This window comes from Procambarus clarkii, chromosome 77 (genome assembly GCF_040958095.1).
Source record: "Procambarus clarkii isolate CNS0578487 chromosome 77, FALCON_Pclarkii_2.0, whole genome shotgun sequence".
NCBI lineage: Eukaryota > Metazoa > Arthropoda > Malacostraca > Decapoda > Cambaridae > Procambarus > Procambarus clarkii.
In genome coordinates this window covers 14,183,529-14,192,868 of record NC_091226.1, presented here as the reverse complement: position 1 = coordinate 14,192,868, position 9,340 = coordinate 14,183,529, and the positions used below count along the sequence as shown (strand labels likewise).

Below are 9,340 nucleotides of genomic sequence, written 5' to 3'. Positions count from 1 at the left end.
TCGTCTCTCTTCCCCCACTCCCTTAAGTCGTGCCTACCCCTCCTTCAGTCGTTCCTACCCCTCCTTCAGTCGTTCCTACCCCTCCTTCAGTCGTTCCTACCCCTCCTTCAGTCGTTCCTACCCCCCCCCTTCAGTCGTGCCTACCCCCCCCTTCAGTCGTTCCACCCCCCCCCCCCCCTCCTTCAGTCGTTCCTACCCCCCCATCAGTCGTATCTCTCCCCCCCCTACCCTTACATGACTTACAACAGTACATTGTCAAGAAAATTAACATGTACAATCTTGCAATATATGTTGAGGAAAAGTGCTTGGGACTTGCATGATGCAATTGGGGCGAGGCTACCTAGTTCCAGGTCTTCCCACCAGAGGTCACGTGAGCACAGAGTAAACAAAGAGCAGTGGAGGAATGAGAGAAAGAGGAGGGGGGGAAGGTGCAGGGGGGGATAAGGGGGCATTGGGATGGGGGGGGGCAGCTGGCCGCACCCACAACAGCCTGGTAACTCAAAGGGCGTCGAATTCCTCAACACGCACAGAAGAATTCCCTCGAGTTTGTGTTTCTTGAAGGGGAAATTTCCATGACTTGGCCGCCACTGGAAAATTAGAAGGAGAGAGCTGGAAAATGGACGCTGGAACGTGCTTCGACTGGCAAGCGTTGCCCGGGTGCCAGTCTCTTGCCGGGGGCGTGCTGTTGGTGCTGACTGATAGTGGTGGTGATGGTGGTGACTGATAGTGGTGGTGATGGTGGTGACTGATAGTGGTGGTGACTGATAGTGGTGGTGATGGTGGTGACTGATAGTGGTGGTGACTGATAGTGGTGGTGATGGTGGTGACTGCTGGTTATAGTGAATGGTAGTGACCGGGGACAAGAAGTTGTTTAAGATTCAGTACCTAGGAACAAAATGTTGCGAGCGATCCCAGCACATCCCCGGGGATGTGATAAAGTACATACACAGTACCTACGGGCTCACCATAGCCCGTGCTACTTGGAACTATTTGTTCCAAGTGGCGAATCTTTAACAACAACGATAAAGTACAGTGTGCTACTTAAGGGTAATAAACAAATCAGAATCAAAAGCGATTTAATAAAGTCAGAATCTGATGGGGAAAATGGATTCTCTATTGAGCTAATATAATCACTCCTGATAGGCTTAAGATAATGACACTTTAGGTAATCATTCTTCCAACAGCAATATAATTAGTAATTTGACCAGACCACACACTAGAAGGTGAAGGGACGACGACGTTTCGGCCCGTCCTGGACCATTCTCAAGTCAATTGTGAGAACGACGACAATCTACTTGAGAATGGTCCAGGACGGACTGAAACGTCGTCGTCCCTTCACTTTCTAGTGTGTGGTCTGGTCAACATACTTTAGCCACGTTATTGTGACTCCTCGCCTGGATAATTAGTAATCGTATTCATGATGGAAATCTTTATATATTTACGGATGAAATAGAGCGTAGTAATGCACTAAAGTCAAAATGACGCCATATATTCGAAAAAACTTTATTATTATTATTTATACACAAAGTACATTGGGGTTATAAATTTGTACATTTTTGTAAAGCCACTATGCACGCATAGCGTTTCGGGCTAATCTAACAATTTTAAGAAGGTAATTTCTAGCAAAATTGACGGTGAAGTTTTCTTATACCTGTAATTTTTCTAAGATTAGTAGGTACATTAAGGTAAAATTTGAGGCTTATCAACATGTGCATTGTAGCATAATTTGAGAATTATTTAAAGGTACAAGACAGTAAAAAATGTGTTCAATATAATTAACATGATATCAAGTCTGGATTCATGAAGCAGTTACGCAAGTACTTACGAACGTGTACATCTTTCCTCAATCTTTGACGGCTTTGGTTACATTTATTAAACAGTTTACAAGCATGAAAACTTGCCAATCAACTGTTGTTATTGTTATAAACAGCCTCCTGGTGCTTCGGAGCTCATTAACCGTTTAATAATTGTAAACAAAGCTGCCAAAGATTGAGAAAAGATGGACAGGTTCGTAAGTGTTTGCGTAACTGCTTCGTTAATCTCGGCCGTGGACACCAGAATAGTCCGATCAGATTTTAATGCTAAATTTTCATTTTCCATTCCCACTTCTGGTGGGAGATACGTACCATATTGCTATTATGTTTCAATGTCACGGATCGGCGGCGAAGATTAAGCCACCCAAAAGGTGGTACGGGCATGAATAGCCCGTAAGTGGTGGCCCTTTTGAGCCATTACCAGTATCAAGAGCTGATACTGGAGATCTGTGGAGGTGCGGCTGCACCCTGCGTGACGGGAGATGTCTCCCGTGTCACGGATCAGCTACATCCTATTTAAGGCTCCTAGTTTAATTAGAGAAATCTATTTAATACAAGTTTAGCATCTTATGATTATTCAAAAATGTTTATGTTGCTACATTACCTTCCCGGCTTTATGGCTTCTTTTGATATTATATATTTACTGAATTAACAAGTATTTTATGAAATATATATTTCAATTCGCGCCAAATTATAATATACAATAAAATATACTCTGCAAATTAAAGAAAATGGAACGTACATTGTATTACAGAAAACCAATTGGTAGGGTATACTATACTATCGCAAACAGGATAGATATAATTACATCTTATTCTAATTCTTTGTGTCTGAACATGATTCCAGAGTATTCACACACAGTAGATTTATACCAAGCCCCCTCCCCAATCAAAGGCTGAATTACTGACCTAAACTAGGATGCAACCCCATAAGCCGATTAACTAGTACGTACTCACTGCTAGGTAAACAGCGGCATAAGCTGAAAGGAAGTGTGCCCAACCATTCTTGTCCCGGAATTCTCGATTGTCTTTTCATCGTAGATACCTAGCGAGGTTACTAGGAGAGACGCCCCCTAAAAATAGTGCCACAACCAGGTTTTAAAAGTAACCCACCTACAGTGGTCTGGGATTGGTAACTGGTGTACCAACCCGTCCTCGACTCAAGTCCATTACATCCAGCGGTCGACCCCACAGACGCATTCATAAATTTTAACATGCTGTTCATTCAAAACAAGAATTTTCTCAAATATAAATTAATATTATAATATATTAGCATATTGTGCAAATATAGGCATAGGTTAGGTTAGGTGTTTAGGTTCGGTTGGCGATTATTTGCATTTGTAGTACGTGGGTGAAGCATTTATAGCGATGTGGTTCGAACAAAACTCGTCAGTGAAGCACTTGTTCCGGAAGTGTTCGAACGAAATCAGTTGTGAGTCGTGTGTAAACCGTTTTTCATTCATAAACAGGGGGTTTGGCGGGTGGATGGAATCACTTTTGGATCTTTGTTTGGAGGACGGGCTGGGTGTACATACGGTGGTTCACATATCTCTTGCATTGTTTCAATGTCTTGTTACATTGGAGTAGCAAACCATGAATCTTTTCCTTAACCGGCGAGTTAATGATTTATTAATTAAAACTTATTACCCTAGCGACACTTCAGGTCCTTGGTGGCAAATTGTGTAGACACGAAGCATTAAGAGACCTCCTGGCTAAGGTATGCAAGAAGATTATGAGCGAGTTTAAGATTTAATATTTTACAACTTTATCATCCAGGAAAGTGGGTCATTGTCTGGCACAAATCAAGGGCTGTCTTACAGATGGCAGACTTGACATGGTTAGTTAGTTTAGTTCATTTATTATGCACCCCATACCCATCTTGTGGGCGGTAGGGGAAAGGGTTACAGAGGCACATAATGGGCTCAGGGACTGAACCCCACAATTCATTTAGCTAAGTTACAATCTTGATGAGCTAGTTACAAAATTTAGTATAAGTCGTCACATCACCAATGGGTTCGAGATCGACCTCAAGTACAGGTTCTAAATTAAGCAACTGACATATGTGGAGAGCTAGTGTCACAATTTATATGTTTGTCCTGCACACCGCCCCCCATCCAGTGGGCAGCGGTGGATAGGTTACAATCACTTAGTTACAAGCAATTTGTCTTGTCACTTTATGCCGGCGTTATAAATGTTCTTCAGTACCCTGAGACAGTCCTTGTTGCCTCTCTTGTCTGACTGGTGGCCCGAGCCTGGGGATGGATGAGAAATATAATAGTTATGACAAGATTAAAGAAATCTTTTGACAAATTAAGAATAACTTTGGCAGACCTCTTTACAGCCGTTGAAGCCCTTATGAGAAACCTGTACTTAAGATATATCGAACTATGCCATGATGATTTTAGCCGTGATATTAATAAAGTAAAACAAGCCATACTGATCCTAAAGTATGGTATACATACACAAGGTATACATACAAAGTATACCTTAAAAACAACCACCAGGTGGTATTTTTTTGTCCAAATTAAGTGAATTCCACCTAATGAAACCAATTACGTAGTTTTGTAAAAATTCTTGCCCATTTACTAAATGTTAGTCCAGCAGGATTCTTCTTGAGGTTATCTTGAGATGATTTCGGGGCTTTAGTGTCCCCGCGGCCCGGTCCTCGACCAGGCCTCCACCCCCAGGAAGCAGCCCGTGACAGCTGACTAACACCCAGGTACCTATTTACTGCTAGGTAACAGGGGCATTCAGGGTGAAAGAAACTTTGCCCATTTGTTTCTGCCTCGTGCGGGAATCGAACCCGCGCCACAGAATTACGAGTCCTGCGCGCTATCCACCAGGCTACGAGGCCCCTATCAACGAGGATAACCATATTTTATGTACAATGCACATGTATGCATGCATTTCAATACTGTATAACCATGTTAAACTAGTAAGTAAACTCAGTTTTGACGATATCACTATGAAGTCGTCCTTACCCTTGTGTTATGCTTGCTAGAAGCCTCTGACAAAAGTGCAGGATTAAGTTGGCTTGTTCCCAGAAGTATTTGAAGTCACTCGTGAGAAATGTTAGTTCTTACCAGCCCTCATTTCCATGTATCTGAAACAGGTGAAAATTATTATCTAAATTTACTAATGAGCGGGGCAAAATAAGGGCCATGTTAATATCTAACTTGCATCTTGGGTACTCAAAGTACATTACTGGTTCGCTCAATGTGATTTAGAGTTTAACCAACTAGAACATTTTACTACGCTACCAGGCATTTCACAGGATGGAGTGTCTAGTTTGCTGTGGTCTTCAAGGCTTAGAGAAGCCGGAGAGCACAGGAAACTGTGGTACCCTAGATGCAGGAAGGGCTTGGAAGAATACGGGTGCCGTTTGAAGAGCTAATGCTTTAGCTACTCAGAAGGAAGTGTCCATGTAGCACGGGCTATGGTGAGCCCGTAATCGAGTTCGGTTATTTGCGATAACCTTGTTACCGTGATATTTGGGTCAAAGTTGTAAATGGAGGTGGGGATTCCTACCCCATCGTTTCTTTTTCCGCTTCTCTTTTAGTGCACTGGTTTTAGTCTTGTTTTAACAACATTATCTTTGTGGCGGATGTAGATGCAGAATGTTCACTAATGAGTCCCATTCTTTAACGGCTTTTCTAATCATTGTAGTCGCTGTGGAATGTGCATGTAATGCAGCTGCTGTCGTTGGTTTAATGTTGAGTTTGATGGTCAGGGCTTCAGTAGCTTCACATTCCAGTAAGTAGTGCAATAGTGGCGCCTCTGCTTCTGTTCCACAGATATGACACTAACTATTGGGTTTATTACCTCCCAGCAGCACTTAACCAAGTCTGAGTTTGTGTATGGCTACTGCAATGTGTGGCTATCTTTGTCAGGCTTTAAAGACTAATACCCAGTGGCTTGTTCGTACCATATCGCAGTGGATCTTCCTTCCGCTACTTTGGCGACTTTATAGTTGGGAATATTTTGTTATTTGCTCCTTAATCCGTGAAAAACTTGGAGGTATTTGAACCTGTACAACAGGTAGAGCAGTGGCAGTTTTTGCTAGCGAGTCTGCCTTTGCATCACCATCTATGCCAATGTGACTTGGTATCCAATCTAGGGTGATTGACAGCCCTAGATTATTGGTTTTTTCCTATATGTTGGATTTATGTGAGGAGTTGTATATTATCTTTGTGCTGACTGGATAACAATGTCTGGAGCGAAGATTTAGAGTCGGTATGAATGATGACATGTAAATTATTCTCAATTGTTTAGTTTATTGCCTCCTTCAGGGCATATAATTTTGTCTACAATGTTGAGCACCCACTATTCATGCTCCAGTAAGCTTCATGGTTGGTAGTGTAAACTGCTGCCCCAGCACAACCTTTTTCTTGATCAACTGATCCGTCTGTGAAGATGTGAGTCGTTGTGGGTCTTGAGATGGTTTCCATTTGTTGTTCTATGACTGTTTTGAGCCTCTGCGGGTCACATGCTGATTTTTTAAATGGTAATCCTTCAATGATTATCTTTAGACTAATCTTTCCATGGAGGAGGCTACCGAAAGTGTTGATATGGTCTATCTTCCCCTTTTGACTTAAAAAAAAACACTTTCTTTAGAATATTTACCAGAGTATCCGTCCATGCACTTACCCTATATTGAAGGTTTCTTTGAAGTAGTGTGTATGCCGTCTTCAACAGTCTTGTGGTGATTCAAACAAGTTTTGCCGTCATGGTGTCCATCCCTTTGTTTGATCGTTTCCTAATGCTAATAAGTTGGTTTCTTTTCTTAGATTCGACGCGTCCGTATGGGTGCTCCCAGCGTTGTTCTGAGAGCATTTTCAGACTTAGTTTCTCCCATTGTTGAAGAGCTAACTGGGAATAGTTTGAAACGAGTTAGTGTCTTTCAAGAACGGTAGAGACGCCAAGGAAATTTATGCAAGAAGCATTAATGCTACACCTTTGTAGAAACCGGCTGCTTCAAACTCTTAGTAAACTTACACTGAAGCAAAAGCTTAACTGTCTAATGTTGACCAGACCACACACTAGAAATTGAAGGGACGACGACGTTTCGGTCCGTCCTGGACCATTCTCAAGTCGATTGTGACTTGAGACAATCGACTTGAGAATGGTCCAGGACGGACCGAAACGTCGTCGTCCCTTCAATTTCTAGTGTGTGGTCTGGTCAACATACTTCAGCCACGTTATTGTGACTCATCGCCTTAACCGTCTAAATTTAACACAAGTGTTAACATTGTCCTCCCATGTGTAACAACCTGTCCTCTTAAGAACGTCGCTTTTGGCCGTTTGTCCGTATAGCCGAATTTGGACGTGATTTGAAAATGAAAAAAAAACGAAAATAAATTTTGGATTTTTTTTCCAACAACATTAAGTTAAGGGTCCTCTGATAGGTTAGGTGGGCAGGAAATTCTCATAAAGTTTCAAAACGTTATGAAAAACGTGAATTGAAAGTCATCTATTCTAACCTTACAGAGTCGGCCGGACGACTCAAACAGAAAACGGAACAGTACGTCACTTTTGTGAGTCGATTTCATTTCAAATTACGTCCAAATTTGAGATATATACAAGAGTTGTTACATTCTTGTACAGCCACTAGTACGCGTAGCGTTTCGGGCAAGTCCTTAATCCTATGGTCCCTGGAATACGATCCCCTGCCGCGAAGAATCGTTTTTTCATCCAAGTACACATTTTACTGTTGCGTTAAACAGAGGCTACAGTTAAGGAATTGCGCCCAGTAAATCCTCCCCGGCCAGGATACGAACCCATGACATAGCGCTCGCGGAACGCCAGGCGAGTGTCTTACCACTACACCACGGAGACTGCTATTTGGCCATAGCGCCACGCATACGAGCGAAAAGTGACGTTATTTTTAAGAGGACGGGTTGATCATTAGCGTGCGTGGCTACACTGTACATTACCAAACAAAAAGATTTTTGAACTGCTAAAGAAATCTACTTTGGGGGAAGTGTCCGGAGACTAGCATCTGACTTTAGGTGCTAGTGTCAAGTTTGACCGCCTTGTGTAGACCCTGGGGGAGGGGGGGAGGCCGTCGACAATTGCGTTACTATGAACCGGTAGTTAACTATCGTTTAGGTGCAATGGCAGGAACGAATTAGTCCGTTAACTAATAAACTAGAGAATTAGTTACACAACTACAATAGATCATGAACGATAGAAATTTACTGAAATGCCGTTCTATTTTAAGGTAATTTTACGATTAATCTCTACGACAGGAAGTTTTATAATTACCGTTGATGGTAAAAACACCAGGGATGGATATACTATCATACTATCATCTCTCCATATACTATCCATATATCATCCATATACTATCATCTCTCCATGTTTAGGAAATTTCACTAGTTACTCAATATTAGAATTACATCTTTAGCCTGCTGAATGCGAGTCATGTTATTAAAAAGTTTTAAATTTAGTTTTAAAGCCATAGTAACTATTGTACACCAACATTAATATTTAACCGAATCTGTAAGGTTGAAGGCCAGACGTTAAGGGCTAGCCTCTCACATTATACTAATAGGGTAGAGGAGAGTCAATGGCGAGTTTGAGTCAGCTATTGTACCCCACGCAGCATTATGCCCACATAACCCAATCTTCGAGTGAAGGAAAACCTGAAATAGTTCCTCCACCCCTAAGGGTGGCTTAATGGCTTAAGGGGCCTCGTAGCCTGGTGGATAGCGCGCAGGACTCTTAATTCTGTGGAGCGGATTCGATTCCCGCACGAGGCAGAAACAAATGGGCAAAGTTTCTTTCACCCTGAACGCCCCTGTTACCTAGCAGTAAAATAGGTACCTGGGTGTTAGTCAGCTGTAAGGCTGCTTCCTGGGGGTGGAGGCCTGGTCGAGGACCGGGCCGCGGGGACACTAAAGCCCCGAAATCATCTCAAGATAACCCCCCCCTCCCATATACTTTACTAGTTCCAGTACAAGGAACGAAGGGGAGAATGGCCCCCCCTCCCTTTCCTCTTGCTGGGAGGGGGCCGCAACAAGAGAAAAGGGAAGAGATTCTCCACATACAGATAAACGTCAAGAGACGAAGCAGGAACTGTATACCAAAAGTGAGGTAAAAACCACTGAAATGTTTTGCGTCTCATCCTCCCTTTTATACCCAGTAGCCAACCAAACCCGGCCGCTGATTGGTGGACATTCACCCTAAAACTCACCCCATTGGTTAACATTTTGCGCGTCTGAAGTGTCAGTTAACAATGGCCAACAACCACTCCTTCACTTCCCCATATACGAACGAGTCTCTAATGAACCAATAATGATCCCCAACTTCAATTTTTGAAGTTGTTAATTTCAAAACCTAATTCACAAACCAAATACAACATTCTATTGTAAATGTTGCAACAGAACAACAGGTATAACAGAGCAACATTTGCAATAGAATCGGCAGTGAAGTAGTAATCGTCTGTCAGTCAACAACTGTTAATGCCCGCTCGACAGCTACAATATACAATATATGCAATAACAGACTAAGAAACACAACAAGCCA

At 42.5% G+C, this 9,340-nt stretch overlaps 1 long non-coding RNA gene across 1 annotated transcript; it reads right to left on the bottom strand.

Annotated features, from left to right (window-relative positions):
- Nucleotides 1-3,595: 3,595 nt before the first annotated feature.
- LOC138357324 (uncharacterized) lies at nt 3,596-6,646 on the bottom strand. Its single transcript, XR_011224922.1, has 3 exons — nt 6,461-6,646; nt 4,795-4,916; nt 3,596-4,065 (listed from the first exon to the last, which is right to left on the bottom strand). It is a non-coding gene; the product is annotated as an uncharacterized lncRNA (long non-coding RNA).
- Nucleotides 6,647-9,340: the final 2,694 nt, after the last annotated feature.